The sequence below is a fragment of the Prionailurus viverrinus genome, chromosome A1 (genome assembly GCF_022837055.1).
Source record: "Prionailurus viverrinus isolate Anna chromosome A1, UM_Priviv_1.0, whole genome shotgun sequence".
Taxonomy (NCBI): Eukaryota; Metazoa; Chordata; class Mammalia; order Carnivora; family Felidae; genus Prionailurus; species Prionailurus viverrinus.
The window spans coordinates 87,900,336-87,917,341 of NC_062561.1; the positions used below are offsets into that span (position 1 = coordinate 87,900,336).

General features: G+C 41.1%; 1 pseudogene; it reads left to right on the forward strand.

Moving 5' to 3' along the window:
* The first annotated feature begins 3,524 nt into the window (after nucleotides 1-3,524).
* Nucleotides 3,525-4,584, forward strand: LOC125173722 (heterogeneous nuclear ribonucleoprotein A3-like; annotated as a pseudogene).
* The last annotated feature ends 12,422 nt before the right edge of the window (nucleotides 4,585-17,006 follow it).

A 17,006-nucleotide genomic window follows, 5' to 3' on the forward strand; every position in this document is an offset into this window, starting at 1 on the left:
ATCTGTCATGTCCATCTGATCCAATGTATCATTCAGGGTCCTTGTTTCTTTATTGATCCTGTTTCTAGATGATCTATACAATGTTGGAAGTGGAGTATTAAAGTTGCCTGCAATTACCACATTCTTATCAATAAGGTTGCTTATGTTTGTGATTGTTTTATATATTTGGGGGCTCCCGCATTCGGCACATAGACATTTATAATTGTTAGGTCTTCCTGATGGATAGACCCTGTAATTATTCTATAATGCCCTTCTTCATCTCTTGTTACAGACTTTAATTTAAAGTCTAGTTTTTCTGATATAAGTATGGCTACTCCAGCTTTCTTTTGACTTCCAGTAGCATGATAGATAGTTCTCCATCCCCACACTTTGAATCTGAAGGTGTCCTCAGGTCTAAAATGAGTCTCTTGTAGACAGCGAATAGATGGGTCTTGTTTTTTTTTATCCATTCTGATACCCTATGTCTTTTCGTTGGCGCATTTAGTCCATTTACATTCAGTGTTATTATTGAAAGATATGGGTTTAGAGTCATTGCGATGTCTGCAGGTTTCATGCTTGCAGTTATGTCTCTGGTACTTTGTCTCACAGGATCCCCCGTAAGATCTCTTGTAGGGATGGTTTTTGGTGATGAATTCCTTCAGTTTTTGTTTGTTTGGGAAGACCTTTATCTGTCCTTCTATTCTGAATGACAGCCTTGCTGGATAAAAGATTCTTGGCTGCATACATTTTTCTGTTCATCACATTGAACATTTCCTGCCATTCCTTTCTGGCCTGCCACGTTTCAGTAGACAGCTCCGTCACGAGTGTTATCAGTCTCCCTTCATATGTTAGAGCATGTTTATCCCTAGCTGCTTTCAGAATTCTCTCTTTATCCTTGTATTTTGCCAGTTTCACTATGATATGTCATGCTGATCAATTCATGTCTGAAAGGAGTTCTCTGGGAGCCTCTTGGATTTCAATGCCTTTTTCCTTCCCCAGTTCAGGGAAGTTCTCACCTTATTTCTTCAAGTACACCTTCAGCACCTTTCCCTGTCTCTTCCTCCTCTTGAATCCCAATTATGCATATATTATTTTGTTTAATTATGTCACTTATTTCTCTATGTCTCCCCTCATACTCCTGGTTTTTTTTATCTCTCTTTTTCTCAGCTTCTTCTTTTTCCATAATTTTATCTTCTAATTCACCTATTCTCTCCTCTGCCTCTTCAATCCGAGCTGTGGTCACCTCCATTTTATTTCGCAGCTCATTTATACATTTTTTAGCTCCTCCATACTGTTTCTTAGTCCCATGATCTCTGTAGTAATAGATTCTCTGCTGTCCTCTATACTTTTTTCAAGCCCAGCGATTAATTTTATGACTATTATTTTAAATTCATTTTCTGCTATGTTGCTTAAATCATTTTTGATCAGTTCGTTAGCTGTCACTACTTCCTGGAGTTTCTTTTGAGGAGAATTCCTCCGTTTTGTCAGTTTGGATAGTCCCTGGAGTGGCAGGGTACTGCAGGGCTCTTCCTCTATGCTGTCTGGAGTAACTTGTATTGGTGGGCGGAGCTGCAGTCAGACCTGATGTCTGCCCCCAGCCCACCCCTGGGGCCACAGTCCAACTGGTGTGTACCTTATTTTCCCCTCTCCCAGGGGCAGAACTCACTGTGGAGTGGTGTGGCCTCTGTCTGGGCTACTTGCACACTGTCAGTCTTGTGGTACTGCTTCAGTGGGATCTGGCATATTAGCTGGGGTGGATCCACAAGGTGCACAGGAGCGGGGGAGGGGCAGGCTCAACTCTCTTTGCCTTGGGTGGTCTGCTTTGGGAGGGGACCTGCGGCACCGGGTGGGAGGCAGACCCGTCAGAGGGATGGATCCGCAGAAGCACAGCATTAGGTGTTTGCACTGTGCAAGCAAGTTCTGTGACTGGAACTGGTTCCCTTTGGGATTTTGGCTGAGCGATGGGCGAGGGAGTAGACGCTTCCCAGCATCTTTGTTTCCTGCCAAGCTGACCTCTGTCCTCCAGGGCTCAACAACTCTCCCTCCCACTCTCTGAGCAGACTGTTGACTTACAACATTCCAGATGTTAAGTCCCGCTGGCTGTCAGAACACACTCTGTCCAGCCTCTCCATTTTTGCAAGCCAGACTCGGGGGCTCTGCCTTGCTGGGTGGGCTGGCTGCCCCTCCAACTGCCCTGGCTCCCTCCCGTCAGTGTGTGTAGCGTGCACCACCTCTCTGCCCTTCCTACCCTCTTCTGTGGGACTCTCATCTACACTTGGCTCTGGACAGTCTGTTTCATTAGTCTTCTGGTGGTTATCAGGATAAATTAGGCAGATGTGATGGAATCTAAGTGATCAGCAGGACGCGGTGAGCCCAGCATCCTCCTATGCCACCATCTTCAGGAACTCTTTATTTTTGAGAGAGAGCATGAGCAGGGGAGTGTCATAGAGAGAGAGGAAGAGGGAGAATCCCACACAGGCTCCATGCTGTCAGCACAGAGCCCAGCACATGGCTGGATCTCACAAACCACGAGATCAAGACCTGGGCCAAAGTCAAGAGTCAGATGCTTAACCAACTGAGCCACACAGGTGCCTCTTGGGAGTGTTTTGACTACTGATTCAATTTCTTTGCTAGGTATGGGTCTGTACAAAATTTTCTATTTCTTCTTATTTCAGTTTTGATAGTCTATATGTTCTAGGAATTCATTTATTTTTTCTAGGCGGTGCAATTTGTTACATATAGGTTTTCATCATATTCTCTCATAATTGTATTCCTGTGGTATTGGTTGATTTAACTTTAAATTAATTAAAATTATCAGGTCAGTTCTAGCTGCACTAGTGGCATTTTGAGGACTCAATAAACACATGTCAGGAGAGCACAAAATAGGACATGTGCATCAACCACACAGTTTTATTTGTTAGCCCTGGTCCTATTACTTGGAAGGGCTGCCTGGAACTTCTCTTGGTTGAGAACATTAAAAAATTAGATCCAGGGGTGCATCGGCTCAGGTCATGATCTCATGTTTCATGAATTTAAGTCCCACATCAGTCTCTGTGCTGATAGTGTGGAGTCTGCTTTGGATTCTATCTCTTTCTGTTTCTGCCCCTCCCCAACTTGCACTTTCTCTCTCTCTCAAAATAAATAAAATTTTTAAAAACTTAAAAAAAAATTAGATGCATTAGAAGAACTGTAGAAATCTGCAACAGAAGGAACAATGATCCATGAGAGATGGAATTATTATTCTATCAGACACTAGGTAAATAGCTGAAAGTATATTTGGTACTACTTATTTTTTTTTAAATATAAACATGCACTTACTAGTACATGTGTAGACAAATCGGGAAGAACTATATTTGAAACTACAAACATGAAGTAAAATAACACAGAGGATATTTATTTTGCATGTTAATTGAGAATGCTGTTATTTTGTACATTTCTTTATTAATTGTTTTTTTTCCCAACAAGCATATATAACTTTGTAATTTAAAAAGAAAAAAAAGAGCCTATATTGAACTTGAGTTGTAAAAGGTGAGTCTGGTCTCAAAATGGAAGTAAAATCACCACCCATTCGGACCCAGCTCAACTCCAGCCCTCAGAGGGAGGAGGACCATGATCCAAAGGAACCAGAGCAGTTGAGAAAACTGTTTATTAGTGGTTTGAGCTTTGAAATTATAGGTGATAGTTTAAAACAACATTTTGAAAAATGGAATACACTTACAGACTGTGTGGTGATGACAGGCCCCCAAACAAAACTTTCTAAGGGTTTTGGTTTTATGACTTACTCTTGTGTGGAAGAAGTGAATGCAGCAATGTGTGTTCAAACACACAAGGTTGATGGACGTGTAGTGGAACCAAAGAGAGCTGATTTAGAGAGGATTCTGCAAAGCCTGGTGCCCATTTAACTGTGAAGAAAATTTTCATTGGTGGTATCAAAGAAGATATAGAAGAAAATAACTTGAGAGTCTACTTTGAAAAGTATGGCAAGACTGAAACCATAAAAGTTATGGAGGACAGGCAGAGTGGAAAAAAGAGAGGATTTAATGATCATGATACAGTTGATAAAACTGTTGTTCAGAAATACCACACAACTAATGGGCAGAATTGTGAACTGAAAAAGGCCCTTTCTAAACAGGAAATGCAGTCTGCTGGATCACAAAGAGGTTGTGGAGGTGGCTCTGGCAACTTTATGGGTCATAGAGGAAACTTTGGTGGAAGAAGAGGCTATGGTGGTGGAGGCGATGACAGCAGAGGTAGTTATGGAGGAGGTGATTGTGGATATAATGTATTTGGAGGTAATGGTGGCAACTATGGAGGGTTATAGTAGTAGAGGAGGCTATGGTGGTGGTAGACCAGGATATGGAAACCAAAGAGGTGGTGATGGTGGTGATGTTGAAGGATATGATGGTTCCAATGAAGGAGGAAATTTTGGAGATGGTAACCATAGTGGTGGTGGGAACTATAATGCTTTTGGAAACTATAGTGTACAACAACAATCATGGAGCCATGAAGAGGGTGAGTTTTGGTGGAAGAAGCTTGGGCAGTCCCTGTGGTGGTGGTTATGGATCTGGTGGTGGAAGTGATGGATATGGTAGCAGAAGGTTTTAAAATTTTTCAGAAAAGAAGGGCTATAGTTCTTAGCAGGAAAGGGAGCTGGGAGTTGTCAGGAAAGCTTCAGGTTACTTTGAGACAGTCATCTCAGATGCATTGGAGGAACTATAGAAATCTGTCACACAAGGAGCAATGATCCATAGTCAGAAAGGTTACTGCAGCTTAAACAGGAAACCCTTCTTGTTTGCAAGAAGTGCAATGTATTGATTAACGCAATGTAGTGTCAATTAGATGTACATTCTTGAGGTCTTTTGTCTGTTGTAATGTTGTCTTTTTCTTTTTCTTTTCATTACATCAGGTATATTGCCCTGTGCTTTGTTGTAGTGGTACCAGGAATAAAAAAGTTAAGGGATTTTTAATTTTTCAAAAAAGAAAGAAAGAAAGAAAGAAAGAAAAGAAAAGAAAGGAAAAGAAAAGAAAAGAAAAAAGGGCACCTGGCTGGCTCAGTCACTGAAGCATGTGAAATTGATCTCGGGGTTATAAGTTCAAGCCCTGTGTTGGGTGTAGAGATTACTTAAAAAGTAAAAATTTTTAAATAATACAATACAATACAATACAATACAATACAATACAGAGTGTGTTACCTAACCCATGTATCAAGTAAGTGCAACTTTGGTGGCCTCAAAATAGGATGATAGAGGTATCGGGGCTTCCCCACTTTTCCAGCCTCCATCAGTATACCAGTCCCATATCTAATAATGGCCTTTTTTCTCTTTCCCCAGTAGGTGCTAATTCTTTCTCCCACACTTTTTAATCCATGTCGAGGCATGAACTATAAAAGGCTAAGTATGTATTCTACCCTATAATGAGGGTAGAACTCACAGGACTGGAGCAGATCCTTGAGACAGTCAGACCAGCATCTGTTGGTTGCCTTCTCCCTTAGTAACAGGACCCCAGTTTTGCACAAGTATCCACCTTTTCCCCATAAGACTCAGGAAAAGTTAGCTCTGTCCTGCAACTCCAAGGGTCTATTCTAGTTTATATATTCCAATCATCAGACCCTGTTCTCCTAAGTATGATTTTTTTAAGGAATGGGCTAGTGAATAGGTCCTGTGAAGACCAAGATCACAGGAAAAAGAAAACAAAGTCTGAGCTCCTAAAAAATAATTTTGGTAATGTGTGGTCCTGTACCAGTAGAGGAGCTTACATTGGGGTATGATACCTGGAACTATCGAGGTCATTTTGTGGCTATGAGAGAGCATGAAAAAGTAAGGATGGCAGAGTCAGAAATGGAAAGAGCGTGTTCACTGGAGCAACCAGCCCAACAATAAAATGCCTCAATATTTAAGCCAATTTCATATGTTTTTTCTGTTCCTGAGATCCAAAGGCCACAGGCATAATAGATGCCATCTTTCAGACATGACCAGTCTTCTCTGTGAGTTTCCATTTCCCTGGAGTTGACACTGAACTAAGAGTCACTAGTACAGGTGCAACATTGCTGACAGGTTGTGGCTGTGATAATGGGTGGATGTATGTGCCCAAGGATTGCTAAATATTTCTCAAGAACACTCCTGCTGGGTAGTGCAGTCAGGTGAGCATCCCACTCTTGATTTCAGCTCAGGTCATGATCCTAGGATTATGGGATCAGACCCCATATTGGGCTCCGTGCTGAGTGTGGAGCCTGCTTAAGATCCTCTCTCTTTCTCCCTCTTCCCCCTCCTCCACTCGCACTCTCTCTCTAAAATAAATAAAATAAATAAATATGTATTTATTTTTGTGTTTATTTATTATTTATTTATGTTATATTTATTTATATATAACACTCCTGCTATCAGCCACTACCATGTGTTTACTATTTAATTCTCACAGGTTTCCCTGTGGCAACATGGCCACAAAATAAGGAGTTACCAGCCAGCTTTGAATTTCAAGTTAGAATGATGGCCCTTAAACAAAGGATCTCTTATGACAGAAAATAGGCTTTTCTGAAAGAGAAAAGCTTTGTTGAGCTCCCAATAGCATGAGCATTCATGAATTCAGAAAATAAATTTTGCCCCATATACTATAACACAGGGAAGACAGTGAGGTAATGTAAGAACAATTTTAAAGAACATGAATATTTTAACGTGAAACTGAAATGGAGAAATGTAGAATCCCATAAAGGTTAATTTAATGTGACAACTTGGCAAGGCCATGGTACCCAGATATTTGGTGAAGCACCAGTCTGGATGTTGCTGTGGATGTATCTTTTAGATAAAATTAACATTTAAGTCAGTACTTTGAGGAAAGCAGATTACTTCCATAATGTGGGTGGGCCACATGTAATAAGTTGAAGGTCTTAAGAGAAAAGCAAGGGAGAAGGAATTCTTCCTGTAAGCTGTCTTCACACTAAAAACTGCAACATCACTTCTTCCCTGGGTCTCTATCCTGCCTTGCAGATTTTGGACTTACCAGATTCTACAATTGCATGAGCCAATTCCTTAAAATCAAGAGAGAGAGAGAGAGATAAATAAATACATATAGATTGATATAACAAAATATCATACCATAAAAGGGGTGGTTGAAAAAAATAAACATTTATTTTTCACAGTTCTGGAGGCTGTATAGTCGAAGATGAAGTCAGCAGATTCAGTGTCTGATAAGGACCTATTTCTGGTTCATTGAAAACCATCTTTTTACTCTGTCCTCACATGGCAAGAGGAAGGAGGGATCTCTCTGAGATCTTATATCAGAGCTCTAAATACATTCTAATAGATTGAGCACTTCCCAAAGGCCTCATCTCCAAATACCATCTCACTGGGGATCAGGTTTCAACATATGTATTTTGGGGGAACACAAACATTCAGTTTATAGCATTGATATATGCATATAGTATTTATATATACACATGTATTTACATATATATATATATATATATATATATATATATATATATCTTATTGACTCTGTTTCCCATGATGAGGAATTAACAGAAGATGCTAGTAGGTGGAGGGATCTGAAAGTAGAAGAAAGCATGCCTCACTATCCCAAATGTAGGCCAGAAAGAGCACACAGCCCTCAGAGAAATCCCCTTTCAGAAACAAGGAAATGGTGTGGGAGATGCCAGGTGGGCAGACCATGACATATTCACAAACCCTTCATGGCCCAGGCCCAAGGAGAGAGCATGCATTCTAGGACAACCAGAAGTCCCAAGGGGCCAGAGAGGAATGAGGACATGGTGCCCAACGTAACTGGGAAGGAGACCAGTAGCTGAGACGGAGGGCAGACCAGGAGCTGCACAACTTCCCTCTATGAGGGAGAAGGGAAGAGACAGGAGTCACAGAGTGCCAAGGTTTCTAGGCTTTCCTGGAAAAACTACACTGTAAACTGCAGGCGACTGAAGCAAAACATCTGGCAGAAACGTGATGTGGCAGGGAGGGGCGGTGCTGCATGAAGACAAATGAGTTTTGGAAAATAAACTTGTGAGTTTGCATTACTCTTTGTGAGTCCTTGGAGAAATGCTGCTACCGTGCTCTTCCCTCATTTCAACAAGGGCTGTTTCTCTGGGGCCAGGACGGCCAGGGGCACCACATCCCCTTGGCTGTCACATCCCCAGTTGAGATGGATTTCTGTGGGTTTATGAGCCCAGGTGTTCCAGAGACCCCAATTCTTGAACCTCTACACCTGTGATATGGATTGAAGATTTGGCTGGTGGTACCAAAAAAAAAAGTTGTCAATTCCTGCTTTATAAAAGATGAGCCCTCCACATGAACATCCTGTGCACCGTATGTGGAGAAGATTGTTTTGTTCCCATTTAACCTTTGTCTGCGCTTATAAGCCTGTCTCTACATTTACTCTTTACAAGGAGGTTTAGAGTCAGAGACCCTAGCCATGTATGGCCTCATCTACTTTGAAGTGATGCCCCCTCTTACTGCTCCCCAACATTTCTGGAAGACACATTCCAAGTTAGAGCAAATTGGGAGCTTTTGTTGCAAACTTGGAACTAGAAGGGAAATATAAACATTCTGAAAGAAAAACAGATAAACTTCTCAGAAGTAGTAGGTGGTATGGCATGATTTTATGAGCCCTACTTCTATTGACTAAAAACTAGTGACTGAGCCATTTATAGTTTATTTTAAAATTTTTCACATGAGAGAAGGTCAATTCAATCCCTTCAAGACTTTTATTTTCCCCATGCATATTTTTTGCTGCCTTTTCTAATGTTGTCTCCTTTTTTAGTCAAACAAGCAAAGAGTGGCAGCGGGGGAGAGAGAGCCAAACCAAAAACCAAACTCAACTGTAGAGAACAAACTGATGGTTACCAAGGGGGAAGTGGGGGGATGGGTTAAATAAGTGATGGGGATGAAGGAGGGCACTTTGGGGTAGCTGGGTGGCTCAGCCTGGTAAGCATCCAGCTCCTGATTTTGGCTCAGGTCATGATCTCACATTTCATGAGTTCTAGCCCCGTGTTAGGTTTTGTGCTAACAGTGCAGAGCCTGCTTGGGATTTTCTCTCTCTCTGCCTCTCTCCCTCTCTCTCTCTCTCTCTCTCTCTCTCTCTCTCTCTCTGTGTGTGTGTGTCTGTCTCTGTCTCAAAATAAATAAATCAATAAGCTTTAAAAAAGGGCACTTGTAGTGAGTACCAGGCATTGCATGCAAGTGTTGAATCACTATGTTGTACACCTGAAACTGATATTTCACTGGATGCTAACCATACTGGAATTTAAATAAAAACGTAAGCAAAAAAAAATAAAATGTTTAGTTAATTCTTCCTTAGGAAGCAAAGGCAAATCTTAAGCCTCACAGTGTACTTACTTTTTTTAATTAGTTGCCAACATATGAAATCAGAGATTTTCCATGAAACAGATTTCAGTTCTCTATCTACAACTAAGAATTTTGGAACCAATCCAATCACTGTTCCATCAACAGACAAGGAGCCAGGAGCTAGGACAGCCCCGTTGAGCCAGAGTTCAATTCTTTAGTTTTCTGCAGTCTCCATCCTCCTCTGCTACCTCAGAGACTCTGTCCACACCTCTCATTTATATTGCCTGCTAGGAACTATAAGATTGTGAATCCCCAGTTCCTTACTCTAAGCCGTATCTTTTTTTTTCTTTTCCAGATTTATTGAAATATAATTGATTAATAATTGATAATTGATTGACTGAATATTGATTAATAATGTGTAAGTTTAAGATGTAAGATGTATAGCATGCTGTGTTGATATCCATATGTATTGTGAAATAATTACCACAGCAAAGTCAGTTAACATATCCATCACTTAACATAGTTATCCATATGTATGTGTGTGTGTGTGTGTGTGTGTGTGTGTGTATGTGTGTGTGGTGAGGACATTTACAATTACTGGTCTAACAAATTTCAAGTATACAATACAGTGTTATTAACTATAATCATCATGCTGTACATAAGTACTGGGAGTACCTACTCATCTTATAAGTGAAAGTCCTACCTCTAAACAAAGAAAATAAACATTTCAAGTTTCTTCATCAGAAAGAAAGGATATTTGGTAAAGTTCAGTTATATGTCAGAAGAAAACAGTTATCTTAGTACACAGTGACAGTGTTATTCACAATAGTCAAAATATGGAAAACAGCCCAAGTGTCACACTGACTGATGAATGAGCAGGTCAACAAAACATATTCTATACACACCCCCCACCGTGGAATAGTATTCAGCCTCAAAAAGGAAGGAAGCTCTGGGGGCTCAGTTGGATGGGCATCTGACTTCAGCTCATGTCATGCCCTCGTGGTTTCTGGGCTTGAGCCCCACATTGGGCTCTGTGCTGATGGCTCGGAGCCTGGAGCCTGCTTCAGATCTGTCTCCTGCTCTCTGCCTCTACCCTGCTCATGCTCTATCTCTCTCTCAAAATAAATAAATAACATTTAAAAAAAAATTTAAACAAAAAAAAAAAGGAAGGGCACTCTGACATAGGCTGCAACGTGAACAGTGAGGACATCATGCTAAATGAAACAAGCTGGTTGCAAAGGACAAATACTGAGTGATTCCATTTATATAAGGTTTCTACAACAGTCATATTCACAGAAACAGAAAAAATGGTGGTTGACAAGGACCAAGGGGATATGGGAGTTATTTAATGGGTACAGAGTTTCAGTCTGGTTGGTGGAAATGGTTGCACAAAAATGTGAAAACACAGGGTGCCTGGGTGGCTCAGTCAGTTATGCATCCGACTCTTGGTTTCAGCTCAGGTCATGATCTCACAGTTCATGAGACTGAGACCCACATCAGGCTCTGTGCTTACACTGTGGAGTCTCCTTGGGATTCTCAATCTCTCTCTCTCTCTCTCTCTCTCTCAAAATAAATACATAAACTTTTAAAAAATAATAATGTGAATATATATAACACTCCTGAACTATACAGTGAAAAACTGGTTTAAATGGTAAATTAAGGGACACCTGAGTGGCTCAGTTTGTTGGGTGACCGACTTCGGCTCAGGTCATGATCTCATGGTTTGTGAGTTTGAGTACTGCATTGGGCTCTGTGCTGACAGCTCAGAGCCTGGAGCCTGCTTTGGATTCTGTGTCTCCCTCTCTCTCTGCCCCTCCCCCATTCATACTCTGTCTCTCTCTGTCTCTCAATAACAAATAAATGTTAAAAAAAAAATTTAATGGTAAATTTATGTTATCTATGTTTTCCACAATTAAAAAAAGAAAAAGAAAACAGTTATTTTGTACATTTCCACCTTCCATTTTCTCTCTCATTTAGCCCAGAAGAGAGTAAATAGGAGTGTAGCATAAATGCTACTTTTAACACTCAGAAAGCTAAAATTAAGCAATTATATTTCACTTTATCACATACACCTGTATAAATTGCAGATGGATTGAATACATAAAATTTGTATGTAAGCATAGAGAAAAGACTGGAAAATAGACACACTGAACAGTTTTGCCTCTTACATCATCCCTAAAAGAAGTTACTGGGTGGGGGAAGATATTTCTATGTCATGCAGCTCTGTATTGCCTCTGTTATAAAGTAGTTCAACGGCTTTTTAAAAATAATAATAAAGAAAGCTTAAAAGGCTTCCTGTTAAAAAGGGCAGAGGAGAAACCTCCAACCCTTGTGTCATCTCTGAAATCAACCAAGAACAGGAAAGAGAAACAGAAAAAAAACTTCCACTTCTATGAAGTCACCCAGGCACCTGGAGTTGATGGGGTGGGGTGGGGCAGAGGGAGGGAGACTCTCTGCAGGAAATAAAGGGAATTCAGGGTTTTCCAGAGTAGGGAACACACACAAGTGGGAGGGAGCCCCTCCAGCCTCACCCTCATTGGAACCATAAGGTCTAGGTGCCAGGCAAACCTCTGAACATCTTTGAACTCTGTGTGCCCCAGTACTGGCAGGCTTTGGGGATGTACAGAAACACACCTTTTTCAATAGCAGGTACCTGTTTCCAGTGTGGAGTGAAATTGTAAGACAGTAGAAACCCAACCCATACTGATGCTAGTCAGCTGAGAAGTCCAAGTTAAATCACCCAAAATGTGTGGCATTTGAGTTTGATGTGAGTCCAGGATACTTCTTGTTATTCAGGAGGGAACCACACCCAGCAGAGAGGGGTTGTAATTGCTATTGGTGCCAAACGGAAAGGACCTACAGATGCTACTAGGCTGTGTTGCCTGCACTCATTAGAGAAAATCAAGATGATGCTTTTTCCCATCCAAGCTCACAGGCCCCTGAGCTATAGTCACAGAATCCTTGAGGATATGTGAGAGTCCTTTCCCAAAAAACTTTTTTTTTTTAATTTTTTTTTCAACGTTTATTTATTTTTGGGACAGAGAGATACAGAGCATGAACAGGCGAGGGGCAGAGAGAGAGGGAGACACAGAATCGGAAACAGGCTCCAGGTTCTGAGCCATCAGCCCAGAGCCCGACGTGGGGCTCGAACTCACGGACCGCGAGATTGTGACCTGGCTGAAGTCGGACGCTTAACCGACTGCGCCACCCAGGCGCCCCTCCCAAAAAAGCTTTTTTAAAAACAGCTACATGAATGGCGCCTGGGTGGCTCAGTCGGTTGAGCGTCCGACTCCAGCTCAGGTCGTGATCTCATGGCTTGTGGGTTCAGAGCCCCGCATTGGGCTCTGTGCTGACAGTTCAGAGCCTGGAGCCTGCTTCAGATTCTGTGTGTCTCTCTCTCCCCATCCCCCGTTCATGCTCTGTCTCTCTCTTCTCAACAATAAAGACAAACAAACAAAAGCAGCTACATGAAGGGCACCTGGGTGGCTCAGTAGGTTAAGCCTGGAACCTACTTCAGATTCTGTGTCTCCCTGTCTCTCTGTGTCCCCCACCCCAGCTAACACTCTGTCTCTCAAAAATAAATAAACATTAAAAAAAATTTTTTAAAGAGCTACATGAGGGGCACCTGGGCAACTTACTCGGTTGAGTATCCAACTCCTGATTTCAGCTCAGCTCATGAACCCAGGGTTGTAAGATCAAGCTCCGCATTGGGATCTGCACTGACATCATGGAGCCTGCTTGGGACTCTCTCTCTGCCCCTTCACCCATTCACACTCTCTCAAAATAAATAAATAAACATTAATAACAATAAAATAAAATAAAATAAAAGAAAAGAAAAGAAAATAAATAAGAGCTACACCAGGAAAAATTCTGTTGTTTCAAAGAAAAGTGATTTTCTTTTAAGGAACCATCATGAAAACTATGTAAACATAATTTAGGATCAGAAAACAAAAGGAGAAAAGGCATATCTGGCAAACAAAAGATAATGAAGAACACTCAAATACAGTAAGTAGGATGCCACAAAGTATGTAAAAATAATGCAATGGGCATGATAGTGGCCCCCACACATGTCTACATGCTAATCTTCATAAACCAGGAATATGTTATGTTATATGGCCACTGGGAATTAAGGCAGTGGATGGAATTAAGCTTGCTAATCAGTTGTCCTTAAATTAGGGAGAGTACCCTGGATATTTCAGGTGGGTTTAATATAATCACAGCGTCCTTAAGAGGAGAGGAAAGGGATGGAAGACTTCAGAGTGATTCCTTGTGAGGATGATTCATGGAGGAGGACTCTGGAAGCTGGAAAAAACAAGGAAGGAATTTTCCCCTAGAGCCTCCAGAAAGGAACACAGCCATTAAAAAGTTTTTGCACAAAAAGGCAACTTATTGAGTGGGAGAAGATATTTGTAAGTGATATATCTGATAAGGGGTTAATATCTACATACATAAAGTACTTCTAGAACTCAACACCAAAAATAAATAAATAAAATAAAAATAATCTGATTAAAAAGGGCCAGAGGACCTGAATAAACATTGTCTCCAAAGAAGACACCCAGATGGCTAACAGACACATGAAGAGATGCTCAACATCACTCATTGTCAAAGAAATACAAGTCAAAACTACAATGATGGGGCACCTGGATGGCTCAGTTGGTTAAGCATCCAACTCTTGGTTTCAGCTCAGGTCATGATCTCACAGTTCCTGAGTCCAGGTCCAAGCTAACAATGTGGAGCCTGCCTGGGATTCTCTTTCTCCCTCTCTCTCTGCCCCTCCCCAACATGTTCTCTCTCTCTCTCTCCCTCAATAAATAAATAAACTTAAAAAAAAAAAACTATGAGAATGCAAACTGGTGCAGCCACTCTTGAAAACAGTATGGAGCTTCCTAAAAAAAATTAAAAATAGATTTACCCTAAGACCCAGCAATTGCACTACTAGGTATTTACCCAAGGGATACAGGTGTGTTGTTTTGAAGGGACACATGCACCCCAATGTTTATAGCAGCACTATCAACAATAGCCAAAGTATGGAAAGAGCCCAAATGTCCATCGATGGATGGATAAAGAAGATGTGGTATATATATATATATATACACACACACAAACACACACTAGAGCATTACTCGGCAATCAAAAAGAATGAAATCTTGCCATATGCAAGTACTTGGATGGAACTATAGGGTATTATGCTAAGCGAAATTAGTCAGAGAAAGACAAATATCATATGACTTCACTCATATGAGGACTTTAGGAGACAAAACAGATGGGGGTGCCTGGGTGGCTCAGTTGGTTAAGCATCTGACTTCAGCTCAGGTCGTGATCTCACAGTTCGTGGGTTTGGGCCCTGTGTCGGGCTCTGTGCCAACAGCTCAGAGCCTGGAGCCTGCTCCAGATTCTGTGTGTGTCTCTCTCTCCCTCCCATGCTCATGATCTCTCTCTCTCTCTCTCTCTCTCTCTCTCTAATAAATAAACATTTAAAAAAGAGAGACAAGACAGATGAACATAAGGGAAGAGAAGCAAAAATAATATAAGAACAGGGAGGGGGACAAAATATAAGAGACTCTTAAATATGGACAGCAAACAGAGGGTTACTAGAAGGGTTGTGGGAGGGGAGTGGGTTAAATGGGTAAGGGGCATTGAGGCATCTACCCCTGAATTCATTGTTGCAATATATGCTAACTAACTTGGATGTAAATTTAAAAAAATAAATAAACATGGTTAAAATTTTTTTTAAAAAGTTCAAAAAAACCCAACAACTACAATGAGATATCACTTCACACCTGTCAGATTGGTTAAAAAATTTTTTTACATTTATTTATTTTTGAGAAACAGAGACAAAGCGTGAGTGGGGGAGGGGCAGAGAGAGAAGGAGACACAGAATCTGAAGCAGGCTCCAGCTTCTGAGCAAGTGGTCAGCACAGAGCCTGATGCGGGGCGCAGACCCACAAACTGCGAGATCGTGACCTAAGCTGAAGTCAGACACTCAACCGACTGAGCCACCCAGGCGCCCCAAGATTGGCTAAAATTAACAGGACAAGAAACAACAAGTGTTGGAGAGGATGTAGAGAAAAAAGAGATCCAATATATACATAAATTTTGTCCCTGAAGACAAGAGCAAATGCAATAGAAAAAAACTTCAAAACAAATCAAAGACTTAAAGACAACTTTCCTAAAATAAAGTCATGCTTAAATCTACCAATTGAAAAGGCACAATATGTCTCATGGAAAAATGATTCAGGATGTACAGTATTTGGGCATATCTTTCAAAGACTGAGAAATAATCCAATAGGCAAAAGCAAACAGCTAAAGGCATTTATAAAGGATAACAATCAAGTTGCCCACAGACTTGATCAAAATCTTAGCATCATTTAACCGAAATCTTACAGCAAAGTTTGGCTTAAGAATTGTATATGCAGAGGCACCTGGGTGGCTCAGTCAGGTGGCTGAGTCTTGGTCTCAGTTCACGTCTTGGTCTCAGGGTCATGAGTTCGAGCCCCGCGCTGGGCTCTGTGCTGGGAATAAAGCCTACTTAAAAAAAAAAAAAAGGAAGAAGACGTATATATTCAGTCAATTCATTTAAGCAAACAGTAGTCAAGAAAAACATTTTTAAATACATAAGAACCTTAAAAATACCATCCCAATGCCTGTTTTTTTTGGAAAAGGAGGGGAACCCCCCCCCCAACATACACACAACCTTGTTAAAGTAAAAACTTAAAGACAACCTGTAACAAAAGAGAAAATATTGTAAAATGACACAGCAACTGAATTTGTTTTCATACTTTTGAAATTAAATTCCACGGTAATCATTTATACACATGATTTTAAAAAGCACGCAGTAGTTTAACCCTTATGTGGGAACAATACTAGTTAAACCCACTTTCTACCATCTCTATGGGGAGTGTTTTTATATCAGGTTAAGGTGCTCATTCCCAGCCTCCCTCACAGACAGGAGCGGCCATCTGTCCATCACAATCTTGGCCCAGGACATTGTAGCCGAAGTTCTTGAGTTCCTTTTTAGAAAGCTCTTATGAATGTTCCGCATACAGAGAAGTTCCTGCACTGGGACCTGCTGGACTTCACCATGTGGACCTCCTCATCTGGCTGTCCGACTGTATCCTTTATAAGAAACCAACTGATAGATGATGGAAGGTTGGGACTGGACAGAGCACCGGGGGTTTGCACCCCTATGAGCAGAGAGGCTGCAAAAGAACCAGACCATGAGGACACTGGATATGCTCTAAGCTGCACCATCTGCAAATCAGCAAATGTCTCTGAGGAGGAAAGTGGCTAACAATGCTGGGCTCATCTCCTGGTGATTCCTTCTGGTCAGGATCTCAGCCCTTCAAGTCCTGCCTGCCTTGTTCGCTGACCGTCAAACGCCATGTGTTTATAAATCAAGCTTTTAGAGTCCCTCTTGGTGCAAGGTTTTGTATGATATTTGCTATTCATCATAGCCAGAAGCAGAAGTTTTGCTTTACACGGAGACTTTGCTTTTCCATGCAAGGAGTTTCAAGATTATGATTAAAAATTAAATGGTCTAATAAATACCATGAGTATTATAAGGGGAAAAAAATTTACAGTGTTTCACTTCTAGAATGGTACTGTGAGCAGCCCCAAAGACCCATTCTCAAGACAAATAACCACAACTGGTAAAAATTGTAAAAACAACAATCACTTGGGGCACTTCCTTGGGTGGCTCAGGCGGTTAAGCTTTCGACTTCTGCTCAGGTTGTGATCTCA